At 26.9% G+C, this 14,270-nt stretch overlaps 1 protein-coding gene across 6 annotated transcripts in view; it reads left to right on the top strand.

Annotated features, from left to right (window-relative positions):
* Window positions 1-14,270, top strand: part of LOC129963088 (flavin-containing monooxygenase 5-like) — a 115,026-nt gene that overhangs the window by 11,632 nt on the left and 89,124 nt on the right. For 4 of the 6 annotated variants that reach the window (XM_056077136.1, XM_056077135.1, XM_056077132.1 and 1 more), the window contains exon 1: window positions 9,031-9,130. The exons of 1 other annotated variant lie outside the window; for it this stretch is intronic. The gene's annotated coding sequence lies outside the window, so the exon portion shown is untranslated. Of the gene's footprint in view, window positions 1-9,030; window positions 9,131-13,304; window positions 13,381-14,270 lie in introns of those variants that run through there. One more of the 6 variants, XM_056077130.1, reaches the window with a different exon arrangement.

Genomic DNA, 14,270 nt, shown 5'->3' with positions numbered 1-14,270 from the left:
AATTTAAATTACATTGTATTGTGTGAATTATAGTCAGGAAATTATATTTATTTACTAATGTATAAGTTTACTATTTTAAATTAAAAATATAGTCTGAATTACATCACTTATTTGTTATGAACCCATTTTTAAAGTTCTGTATGAAAATTAATGAAAGCAGTGTATTTTGTACTTTAAATATATTCTTTGTCCGTCTTTAAAAGATATAAAGTTATATCAAGATACAAAGAATGTGAACTTTCTGTGAAAAAGAAATTATTTTGATATATGAAGGTATAAGGAATTATTCTTAACTATTTAAAAGAACCTTATCTTATTGTAAATGGGCAAGAGGTTTTCCACATATCTCAATTTGTATAAAAATAAAAATAAGTAAACAAATGTAGGAAGGAAAATAATATTAATTTCATTGAAATATGCCGAAAATAATATTACAACTGGAATTTTATTTTATTTTTAAAAAGTTAATATCCACTTTCCTTGCGTTTGAAATTTAAAATTTCAGTTCTTCATACAAATGAGGTTATTATATGAGGTTATGAGGTTATAAAAATTAAAATTTGTATGAAGTGATATTTATATACTAAAAATTAAAATCCGAACTGCATGATTCTAAAGGAATTTATGAAATTAATTAATTTAGTAGAGAAAAGTGATAAAATGAATTAAAATTTTTATTCCATATAAAATAGTAACAAAAATTACAATGATTATTAAATTATCAACCAAAAAAGAGTTTAATTTAGCTGATATAGTAACTTCATAAGTTCATCTTTATAAAGTAACTAAATAACTAGTTATATATCATAAAATATTTTAAATTAATTGTTTTCAGATATTAAACCGGTCTTTAATTTATTTTTAAATTTTTCATAATATGAACGGAAAAATATGACCATACATAATATTTATAGTGATTTATAGAATCTAAGGATACCATATAATATATGTATTGAATTATAGAACCTAAGAACAATTCTTCTGGTGTATCTTTATTCCAAATAAATTTAAATATGTCTTTTTCTTCTGCAAAAAATAATAATTATCTAGAAAAATTAGTTTCGCAACAATTGAAACTGTAGCAAATATCAACATTCATTGAAGTCCTCAATTCTTTCCATTATAAGAATAATTCATAACTCTTTTTTACGGAAGTCAGTAATCCTAAAGAAGTTTCTCTATTCCTTCCGATAATTAAAAAAGAAAACCCGAGAAAATATAGTAAAAGATGAAACTAAAGAATAAATAAAATAAACAGGTTGAAAGCTTTTATCCATGAGTTACGTGTCAAAATATCGTATGGAAAATTGTATGATTTGTATTATATACGAGGCATTTTGTTTGTCAGTCCCACTCTCTATAAAGATAATAAAAAAATCCGATATCTCGAAGAATAAAAGTAAACTTACGAGAAAAAAAAATCACTAAACTACATATATCTACATAATAAAAATTGAAAGTTAAATATTCTCACTGTTCAAATGGAAAGAAAAATAAAACTTAATCTTAGCTTAGTTCAGGGGGGGGGGGCGAACCTTTATGGATCAATTTGCCATTTTTTCTAAAGAAATGTTTCATGAGGTATAGATGTGCCTTGAAATAATTTTTACTTGTGATTATTGGGAAAATAATAAAACTAAATACTAACAACTCTTTTATTACTACGAAAAAATACATTTTGCACTGTATAATAGTAAATGTTTTAGTTATACGTGTAATTCAAATTAAAGTAATAGTAGTGTGACTTCTTTTGTTGGAGATTAGATGACTACTTATAACTTATATTAGGATCGCAAGATGTTACTTTTCGCAGAATGCATGCTGAATTGGAGTCATCTGCCAAACGGCTTCTAAGAGAGTTTTTAATGTTATTCATCTCTGAGAATAAATACTTGCAGGCGTAGGTAGATGAAAATATGGTTAAAATAACATGAGCCAGCTTCTCCAAACTGTTAAATGTGTCTGGAATGGAATTCCATGTTTCCAAAATTTCGTTACTGGCATATTTATTTATATTGCTTGTTAATATTTCTGTTTCAATCAATTCCAACTTTTTCCTTGTTCGAATAAATTTTTGAATCCATATTGAATTAGACTGGAAATCAATCTATTGCATTTCAAATTCTTCAATTTTCAACTAATCGAATTGATCAAATGAAGTCACATCAAGCAGGGTACATAATAAACTTGAGCGGTTCCGATAAATATTTGAACTGAGAAAATCTGGATGAAATTTCTTAATTGACGAATCAATTACGGAAACAAATTCTTCAATAACTTTTACTTCGTCTGGTTTCTTATGTACATATAAATCTTTAATATACATATTTTTTTCAAATTTAGGTAAAACTTGTAGTTTTTTTTAAAATAATATTGCTCCTAAAACATTGAATCCAGCGTCAAAAGCGCGAATGAGATTCATCATGACGATAATTTTTTTTTATTTGTACCTTGAAGCTTTACGTTCAATTCATTGAAATATTGGCATATGTCTTTTAAAAACATCAATTTTGAGAGCCACATAACATCCAACAACTGTGAATATTTTGAATTTCCCCCTCATTTTTCAGAAACAGTCTGATTTCTTCCAAGTAGTCAACAAATCCTTGAAGTACATTCCCGCGATTCAACCAGCGAACATTATTATACATTAGTAAGCCATTACACACCTAGTTCACTTCATCCAACAAAACCTCAAACTTCCGTTTATTTAAAGCTTGCGACTATATGCGGTTGATTATTTTTGTGACAAACGCCATTACCTTATCAAGAGATGTAAAATCACTCTTCGAACACAAGACTCGTTGGTGAATAAGGCAGTGAAGTTTCGAATTCAAGAATCAATGTCCTACATTTGTTTGAAATAAACTAATGAAGCCATTTTTTCCCCCACCATATTTGGAGCACTATCAGTTACTGATACAATTATTTTCAAATCAACTTCTTTCTCAGCAAGCGAATTTTTAACAGCCGTGCCCTTTGCCCTTTTTTAAATGGAATGGGAACACTCGCGTTTGTTCATAATATATCATAGTGAACTTTGTTATTTTGAATTAAAATGCAAACTGTTTTGATCAGCGGCGTGTCCAAAATATTATGTCGCGTGCCATCAATGGAACTTGTACCAATGGTTCGCCATCCATGTCTTAGTTCAATCACCTGTGGTCTTTCAAATATAATTAAAAAATATATCACATGCATATTTCTAAGTATATAATTTTATTCAATTTCAAAAATATAAATAACGTTCTTCATTAATGTATGATTTCGATATTCTGAAGCCAAATATTTTGTAAGAAATATGAATCCCGTTTAATTTCTTTTTCGTCTAAATTCGTTTTTAATTTTTAAATTAAAATTGCGATTAAAATAGAATTATTTCCCTTCTTTAATAAAACTTTCTTCTGCAAGCTCATTAATGAATGAAAAATAAACCAAGAATTAAAGTAGAAAACATAGTGGAAATATCCTTAATATTTTTAGTGTATAAAAAAACACTTATATCACAAATGCTACAAAATATTTTATTAAGATTTTATCGCCAAGTATAATCGGAAAAAGCAATTAGAATTCAGTAAGGTTCTATTAGCTATCGAATTCTAAATGTTTTTTTTAAATCAGAAATATAAACATAAGAAACATAATATTTATTTATTGTTTTTGTTATTTATTGAAGGCCCTACAAATAATTAAACAATTAAAAGTTTACAAAAATAATCAATTTTTTTCATAAAAAAATACTATATTTTAAATGTTTCATAAGAAACACAAATTATTAAATATTAATTCTGTGTGAAGACATATTTGAATCTAAGATTTAAAAATATACAATGAGAAAAATAAATAGATGTGTGAAATAGAAGTATACCATTTAGAAAATGAGTATCATGATATTTTAATAACTAAAACATAAAATATACTGAATTAATCTAAATATATAACTAAAACGTATATCACATTATAATTAAAATGTTTTATTCAGAAAATAAAATCATATGGAATGAAAAACGATAAAAAACAATTTATTTTCATTCTCTTTATAAGCAAGATGAAATTGTTTGATATATTGAATCTTCCATGATTTAAATAATATATGAGTGCAAATATAAAATTGTGCAAGATTTCAGATAAGTTTTAAAGTTAATTACTATGGTGAATGTGAAATTTAGAAGTTTAAAATTTATTTCCTTATATTTCAATGTTTAATAATTTCACGTAATAATTTGACTTAACTGCATATAATCTTGCACTTCTGAAAATAAATAATAAAATCTTGAAAATATTTAGCAATGAATTCTGAAGTTGATTAGTTAAATGAAAAAATTATACCTTCAAACATTTAAAGGAATTATAATATTTTTTTAAAATTATAAACAGTGTGAAGAAATGATAGTCAGATTCCTTATCAATTAATCACAATGCAAGTGTATGATATGTGATGTTATAAAATATTTTAGTATGCTTATAATTTAAGTAAATAAATTACATTTTTTTAATTTAGTAATCTTTAAAAAGTATATTAATTGTCAATAATTTTAAGTTGATTATACATATCACAATACGGGAAAAAATTACTTAGAATTCCTATTCTCAATTGCATTTTCCTGGGTGAAAACTGAATTCAGAAATAAAATCTTCTTCACGTAGTTATGCAAATTTATAGTTCTTAAAATAATGGTAGTAAATTAAGGTAATTATGAAGTGAATAAACAATTTCCTGATTCATATCGCTATTTTAAATTACTACTCATGTGAAGGAAGATAATAAATACTCTTGAAAGTGTGATAAGATGCAAAAAGCAGAAAGAATGTGGATAGTATAGAAACAAAAATTTACGTTTTCAATTTCCTCGATTCCTTACCGGAGAAGGTGATCAATATCTAACAGCATATAGGATGGGCTGTCTGTCTATGGATAGATGGGTTTTTGCCTTACATGGCATAAATCCATATATCCTGGGCTTTGGCAGGATTGTAAAAAAAGTCGATACCTTTGAAGCTACGAATACAAATTCACACTCAATCATGCTGCTTATCTTTCTTAGGAAAAAGATGAAATAGTAAATATTTTTGTTAATGCTTGTAAATGGAGAAAAATTAAAGTTAATGATATTTTATTTTTATTGAAGTATTTGAATTATCCATTCAAAATTTTCGAAATATATTATCATACTGGCTCTAACTTAATATAACAGAAAAATAGTTTGTTATTACGCAATCTAAAATTATCGCATCAAAGAATAGTGCTTAATAAATTCATGTTATTCAAATTCAGTCAAAGTTAAAACTAATATGTTAACTCGATAACAACATAATTGCTTATCTAAATTTCTTTTTCATATGATATTTACGAAGAAAGCAGTCTCTTCCATAAAGGAGAATGTATGAAATTGGAATACATATTCAAGTGATAATATTCAAAAGATATCTCTTAATATCGCAAAAAACCGTTTCTGACATAACGTCAAAATCTCTGAAAAATGTTTAGTCATAATGTCTCCACAGCCTTTCATAATTCTGAAAGTGTTGTAGGTTGATTATTTTGTGCATGAACGGACCTTCCGATCATATTCGATATATTTCCAATAGGACATCTGTTAGGTGATTTAGGTGATCAAATCCTTAACTAGAACTGTAAAGAATTTCCTTCAAACCAATAATGATCGGTTTTTGCTGAAGCGGTTTTTTTTTTCACACTTGCAAATTCCGCCTCTGTTTGAGTGCACGAAGTCCATGATTAGGTGCAAATGGTTTCCAAATAGTTGAACATTTACCAATATCGTTGAGTGGTTCAGTTTTGTAAGTGTGCCCATACATTTAAAGGCTTATCTATTCTTTGGGTTTAAAACAATCCGCACTATTAAAGAAAACCGCCAGCTTTTACAGTGCCATTTTAACAAATTATATCCATGACTCGTTTGTCTGCACCATACTCGAGCAGCGCCATCAGCTTTTAGCAAATGAAATCACAAGTCATATGACAAAGCAACGGTTTTATAGCCTATAAAGTCATTACAGCCGAAGGCATGTTATTTGAAAAAAGTGCTAGAGTAGGCCTTTTTCTGACTATCGCATAAACCATAATGAACATATTACTTTTCCTTATAACGTATAGAATTTTCCTTTTCATTCAATTAATTTTATTATTGAAAAATATCTGCTTTTTGTTAAATCAAAAGACTATATATTGCTCAAATTATAATTTCCCCAAATAATCAATTTGAGACTTTGTAATAAATGCTAACAATTATTTGATATTTTTACAAAGCCATTTTTATTAATTTGTACAAAAATCGAAATTTCCTCTTTCTTTTTTTTACACAATACATATGTTTGGGAAAATAAGAATCGAGATATCTTGTAAATTAAAGAAATAAAAAAAGCAAATGAAAAGACGATTCTTTTAAGATCCTAACCAAAACAGAAGCCGAATATCTTAAATATTATGATGGATGCTTTATAAATCGTTTCCTGCTAAGTCAATAAATCCATTTTCTGAAAATAGATAATAAAAGGAATTTTACATTCAAAATGTACTAAATAATATTCGTATCTTATTATCCGTATAAATCAAGAACAGACGATAATTATAATGGGCATTCTATTTTTATGATATGATAGAACCAATAAATCCTTTTTATTTTGTAAAAATATAGATTTCCATTCTTCAAGTTACTGGCTTGATACACTTTGAAGTAACCGATTGCAGGTTTAGAATTATTAGCTGAATTTTAGATTTTTTTAAGAAAAAAAAAGATGTATTTTCTTAAAAAAATTCTAAAAATGACAGCATGAAAAACACAAAATTTTGATAATCATACATGAACGGCATTTGTAAGAAGCATTTTTTAATTTTTCATATTATTCTAGTTTCGAGGTGAATTGATATTCTTGAATTTTTGTTGAAATCTTGAAACATTAATAAAAAGAGAAAAAATAAACAACGATCGAAATGTGAGGTTAGGTGAGATGTAGGTGAGAAATAGTCTATATGTGTTTTTATAAGCTGTGTTAAATAATAAAAATTTTTAAATTCTAAATATTTTAAAACATTTTTCAAACATATTTAATGAGATAAAACAAAGAGTAATCAAATATATATTCAAATATATAATCAAATATAATAAATAATAAGCAATTAGTTTAATTAGCAAATTATTTTAACTATCAAATGCGATATTTAAAAATTACCAAACTAATTGAAAGTTCATATGACCTTTATTTTGCATTGCGCTCCATGTGAACCCTTACAATGTGTATTTAAATCAACCACAGACGCAGGTATTTTGAAGCAAGTTAAATTTTATAATATTGAATAAATTTTAAATTTGATAAGCACATAGCAAAAAACCAATTATGATATTTTTTTGTAAAAAATTTGGATGAAAGTGCAATGAAATGTTTTAGAGAAAACCATATAATAAGTTTGTTTCAATTAGAGTTTTCCTATGTTAAATATGTTAATGCTCTCAATAAATTTAGTGTCTTTGAAAAATTAATTTAATAAATGCCATTTTTAGATTTTGTGATAGAAGATAAAAGAATGTTGCAAGCTTTTAATAATGTATAAACGTAAAATTTTTTTTTAATTTGCAAGTATCTTGAATTCGTTTCTATTCCTTCCAAATTTCTTTTAAATGCCTATTAAACGAAATATTTAATTCTTAGTTTAATAATTAAAATTTATGAAAAATAGCCTAATTAGCATTTATATGATGAAAAAGCTATTTTATCGTTGGAAGTCTGCAAATTCAAAAACGAACGAATCAACTACTAGCTCGTTGGATTCGAGTTATTTGATATTCAGCTGTTATACCGGTGTACTCTTTTACATTTTTATTTTTCAAATATTAAGTCATGTGACTTTTTTTGTGGTTATGAAATGAAAAATTTGGTTTACATGAAATGCCCAAATAAAAGTTCAATCCATGCCCCTAAATAATGCCATAACTAATCCATTTATTATCCTAATTTTTGCATTCGTGAAAAGGTACACTTCATTCTACTTCTCACTATCTTCATCACAACTTTGCTTTTAAGTTGCTCCTGAAAGTTCATTTGAAGGAAAGTTATCCTTTAATCTCAATTCCGGTTCCACTTGTTTTTTCAATATATTTTTTGTAATTCTACCTACAATTGCTCAGAAGGGATTCCAGTCCTATGTCATAGGTTAACTGAAGACCTCTAAATATACATTACGATTAAAATATATACATTATTATTAAAATTTATTTTTATTAAATTCTTTTTAATAAGAAAACACTTCACTTACCTTCTTTTTTAGTCGGACAATGCACATCTACTATAGTAAGAAAAAAAAAATCAAAAATTATGGAGTCTGAGAGAGAGGTTTAAAGTTTTTCTCACAAAAAAAACGTAAAAGAATGGGCAACGAAATTATTGAATGGTATTGAAGGTTAGAATCCGATTAAAAACTTTCAGTTTTAAACGAAATTATAACTTATTACCATCTTCGAACTAAGCAGAACTATCGCTTTGATATTTTATTTCCTTCAAATATCATTTTACCTCTAAATTTAAGATTGCTGCAGAGGAAAACAACAACAACAAATTCGGGTTTTTTTAATTCCCTAGTAATTATCACGTGCCTTAAATTTCAGGTTTTCTAATCTTTTGTTTGACTGTTTAAAAAAAGAAAAGGGTCTTTTTTTTTTCTCTGCGGGATAATTATTGCGAAATTTTTGTTGATTATCGGTTTTGATTTTAAGATGTCAGCTTATGATATTCCTCAAAAACTTCCTCTTGGCAACAAGTATTTTGTAATTATTTTTACTGTGTAGCGTTGATATCAGTCTATTTTGTGATTTAAACAGCGATTAGAAATAACAGTACAAAACATTTCGTTTTTTTTTCAACAGTATCTATTAATTAGCTTCCTATAATAAATAAACACTTTTATTTCCTAGATTTTCTTTATAAGCCACAATGTTGTTGTTACTTATGGCATTTTACAAGGCGTTGACGAAATGTCAGCTATTTAAGCCGAGTGAGCAGTAGCTTCTAGCTCATATAAAAATAGAACACAGGATACAGAACAACCATTCCCGAACCAGGACAAACTCGGGTCGCCCAGAACACGGAGAAGACACGCTACCCCTAGGCCATACAGGTCATATTTAACTTATTACATTTTAAAGATACTGTAAGAATAAAACATAAATGTGGGATTCATCTAAACTTTTGTCTATAGAGCTTAGTTTAGAAATTAATTGCATTAAATCTCTATCTCTACTAATAAAGGATAATACATGGGGTGGGGGATTCTGTCTGCTTATGTTAGAACTCTACAGGACAGATCTTTAGACATATAAATACCAAATTTGGTGCAGTTTTAATTTGGAATGTTAAAATGATATTTTGAAACTTTTCCTCTATAACTGCTGAAAATACTATGACATTAAAAGAAGATTTAATCACAATAAATTTCAAAGCAATATTTTTAAAGAATCCAATTAAATTACTGTACAATTTTGTTTTATTTTTTATTCATTTTAAAAAAAATTGTTCATTTTGAACAATGTTTTTCACCATTTTAAAGAAATTTAAATTGTTGTCCTTGTTGCTCATATTTCATCTTGTATTTTTTCTATCTTCGTAAATGTTGAAATACGAAGAAATGTCCTATTTTTCCACTAGCCGTATTTGACAACCTGATGGATCACAGGAATTGATAGTTTTGACAGGAATTTGAAGGAAAACTCCAGGATGAAATAATTGTAGCAACAGTGGAAAAGATTTCAGTGTCTTTTCAGAAGTAAAATTGATGATATTGTTAATAAAGATACTATAAAATGAGCCCAAAGCTATTTTTAAAAATTCATTAAAATATGTTTAAAAAAGTTTTTTGGAAATTAAATTTGAACGAATGAGAAGGAAATCTTTTGAATTTTTAGAAAGTATTAACTCATTTTAATGCTATGATATATATCGCAGTTATTGGAGGAAATATTATAATTTTCTTTATATTTCAATTAGTTAAACCGTTTAAAAAATGTTAAAAAATGTCATTTTTATTCTTTAAATTAATATCTGGCAAATTTATTAGCTCTGTGTTTAAAGGTATGTCTTATAGAAGCCATCATATATATGTGAACATTCTCGTTTACTTAGTAGAGATAAGGACTTTTGTTCAACGCATGTTTTCAATAAATCTTTTAAAATTATATTATATTAATAATTAGTTTTTAATTTTAATTTAAGTGTGCAATGTTCAAATTTTGTTAACTATTTAAATATCTTTAAAAGTTTTAGCAATAGAGTTTTAGCATATTATCTGTTTTTAATCACTTCCGTTAAAAATAAGTTTCGCGTTATAATTATGATGAAATAGAAATTAGAGAGATACATACTATAATGAACCGAAATGTATATGGCTTCTAAATTGATATGAGCTACATTACTATCAAAATGTTAAAAAAAATATTTTCATGTAGAAACTATTAAGAAAAGTTTCATAAAATATTTAATTACAAACTTTAATCCAAGTGAAGCATTTGGTCACTAAAGGCGTCTAATTAATAACCATGTAGAAATGTGTATGCATTAGTGTTGGCACTCTATAGGCCAAACCATCTTTATCTAAATTTCGTATAAATAATCTATGAGAGATTTGAATATGCAGAAAGATGCGGTAATTTTTTTGAAATTTTAATTAAAATTCTATTTAATTAGAAATTAAGCTACATTTTGGCATTTTTTTCACGGTAGCTTCCGAAGTTATTTTTGCGTAAAAAAGAATTTTGGATGACAATTTGTAAGTTGCGCAATTTATTTTCTGAATGTTAACAGTTTTTATATTAATTTTTTTGCTTGATTTTCAATAATAGATTTCCTTATTAAAATAAAAATCAAACGTTCCGATTATTTCAAGAAATATTAAAACGCGTGAGTTTATTCCACGCTTGAAAGCTAACAGAAAAAAGACTTTGATTTTTATCTGTTCAATTTGCAGGAGAAATCAGAAAATGACGTTCCTGACCTTGAAAGATAACGCACAATTAGTAGATAAATATACCCGGAAAATTATGCTATTAATGCCTAAATAAAGATAAGGTGACACGGGTTTTAGCCTGTCTCGAATTGACATTTAAGGATGTTTTTTTGATAAACTTATGAGCATCATGTTATGTAAACGCAATTTGAATAAAATTGAAACCCAGCGTTCTCAGCGTAGACGGAGAGTTGACGAAACAATTGTTCCTACTTTTACCGACATTTGATTTACCAGTGCTAGTTACTTACTTTATTAAAGCTGATTAAATTTCCTTCTCTGTTTTATTTTATAATTTACATGCATATCTAAATTTTTTCAATAGGCATAGATATATAATTCTTGATTAGAATAATAATAATCAATCAAGCATTATAATCGAGTTTCAGCCAAACAATAGGCATTACCCCGGATGGTTCAATCACAAATTTCAAAGAATAACAAAGATGTTTTTGAGGGACCTATTTCAATTTCTTGATTTTCTAAGTTAGTGATTTTAAATTTTCATCAATATGCTCGTCATTAAAAATATTTTTTATGACCAAAACTTTTTGCATAGTATATAATAAATTAATAATAAAATAAATAACATATTTGCATAGTACAATAAAATAATAATGAAACAAATAAAATTTTTGCATAGTAAAATAATCCCTTCTAGAAAATTGTTCATTCATGAAAAATTTCTTGAAAAATTTATCTTCTCATAATTTGTTCCCAGAATTCTGAAGGATTTGTTTAGTTTTGCTTAAGTATATTTAAGTTCCGAATTAAAGCAATACTTGAGCTATTTTGAGACGGTCCTCGGAATTTTGAACAGCCTTCAGATAATGGGGACGATACCTGAACTGGCTTCCCCTCTACAAACATCCACATCACACCAGCGGGAGGAGGTGGGCCCCAACGTATTTCGTTTGCACCGTACCCGCTGGCACGACGGTTTTACGGTTAAATCGGGTCTCGAACCTGAAACCCCCCTGTTTCGAAACCGAGACCTTATCACCAGGCCACCGTGGCTCCAGAATTTTGGAGGAAGTGCAGACGAACGAAATTTATTTGACTCCAGATATTTGCATTAAAAAATTTTAATATAATTATGATATTATTAGTTGATTGAAACTATATGCAAAGAGAAAACAAGAAAGATGCATCTTTTCCTTCTTTAAAGCCGTTTCGATTAAAGAATACACACATCCATAGCAAAGGACTGTGACCCTAACTTTAAAAGTATTGAATTAGAACTAACATAATTAAAAATAAAAATTACATGCTAAAATATTGAACAAGATTTAGTTTGACATAAATAATTCTAATGCAACATCACAGAGGAAATATATGCGCACATTAATTAACGAAGTTCATACCTCCATCCGTACGCTGCAAATAAATGGCATTACATTATATAACATCGATTTAATATATTTTCCACATTGTTCAGCTAGATCACAAAAGGTTAGAATATTATTATTATTATTTGAAAAAATCTTCAAGATGTGTGGAATATATACGCAAAAATAAGTGGGGGCACATAAGCGGTATTAAAATAATTGGTTCCAGGAAAATGTGGTATTATAATTCAACACTTAAGAGTAAATATTAAAAAAAATATTTAATTCAGTTCTTCAGAAGCGTTTTCAGAAGTATCAATTTTCTTGAAAGGCATTAAGGCATTTTATTGTCATGCCATTACAGTATAAAGCTAAAATTTCGTCAATTGTTGGCTTTGAATCCATTATTAACGTCACTTCTATTCCATACAGGCTTTTAAAGAAACCTTTTCTTTTGCCTCATTGATTTAATGCAAAGTCTAGACTTCAAAATCAAATGAACCGGCAGAGATCCAATTTTATTTAAGATCTATACGTATATTTCTGTGGGACCAATGCATGATTAATATGCCTCTAATCAATATTTCATAAATCTGATTTTGAACATTGTTTAAGGAAAGGATAAAACCTTAATTTAGATATTTGAATTCAAAAGGAAGGCTAAAAGTTTTTATTTTCAAAGAAAGTAATCTCACTCTAATTTTCAAATGTAGTATCATATTAATCTCAATCAGATCAAATTTTGAATAATGCTTGATTTAAAGAAAAGATTATTTTTGAAAAGGAAAGAAATTCATAACTATGAACGGTATAAAATTGTCATCTAATGTATAAGATTTCTGTTTTTTATATGTAATAAGCTTAATATGCTCTTTTTTTTATTTTGAGATGATTTTCTATTGTTTCGGTTTCCTCCAAATAATTATTTTAAGCGTAGCAAGATTTGATAAACAAACATTCGAAATCTGAATTTCATTTAGAGATCTGTGGTGATTTTGAAGCGTGAGTTAGAAACTGTAGGATGCTTTAAAATTAAAAGAGGTATGTAATACAAAATCTTAAATTGCAAAATTATAAGAGTGTAATTTGTCTTGTTATTATTAAAATTTATATTGATTTCTTTAATTCAATTATTTGCTTCTCAATAAAGAATTTTTTTTAACTTGCGCATGGTTTATGAGACATGTAGTTTATTTATGTTAACTGTATCTTTTTTATTTAATAGAAAATAGAACTTAGAAATATTATTTCAGCAGTATATCTGATTCTCTAATATTATTTAAGAATATATTTCCATTCCGGCCATATGATTCTTAGAATATATAAATTTAAAATAGATAGAAATAAACAATAAAATTTCAAAACGACAGATAAATCAAAGATGCTTCAAAAAAACTTGACAAAAAAAATTATTTTTGCTTTTATTCCATTTTTTACTTAGTTAAAAATTATTAAAAACATTGAAGTATCATTTGACACACAATAACATTTTTCCTAGTTATAATTCAACTTATAAAGATTTATTCCAAGAGGTTTCAAAAATCAATTCAGCGATTGCGTACTTGGACGATCTGAAAATATTTAGGCCCAAAGAATTCAATATTTAAAAAAAAATTACAAGCGATGTTTCGAGTAAAAAATCATGAATAGTCAGTTTAATAATAAAAATGCCATCTAAAACTTTTAAACTTTTTGCTATCTAAGCGTATATTAAACATTGTATGCCTAGAATTCCTTCAGAAATTTATCAATTTATTTTAACAAACACGTTAAATTATTATTCAACAAAACAATATATGCCCCAAAATTACAAAGTATAATAGAAATTTCGTATCGGTTCAGCAAAATAATTCTGGTATATCTTCAAAAGAAAGAGATTGTGTATGCTTATCCTTTTCAAGGGACTGAAATTGAAATACCTTGGGATTCCG

This window comes from Argiope bruennichi, chromosome 3 (assembly GCF_947563725.1).
Source record: "Argiope bruennichi chromosome 3, qqArgBrue1.1, whole genome shotgun sequence".
In the NCBI taxonomy this organism is placed as follows: Eukaryota; Metazoa; Arthropoda; class Arachnida; order Araneae; family Araneidae; genus Argiope; species Argiope bruennichi.
Note: the sequence above shows the minus strand (reverse complement) of the source record. Positions and strands in the feature narration are given on the sequence as shown.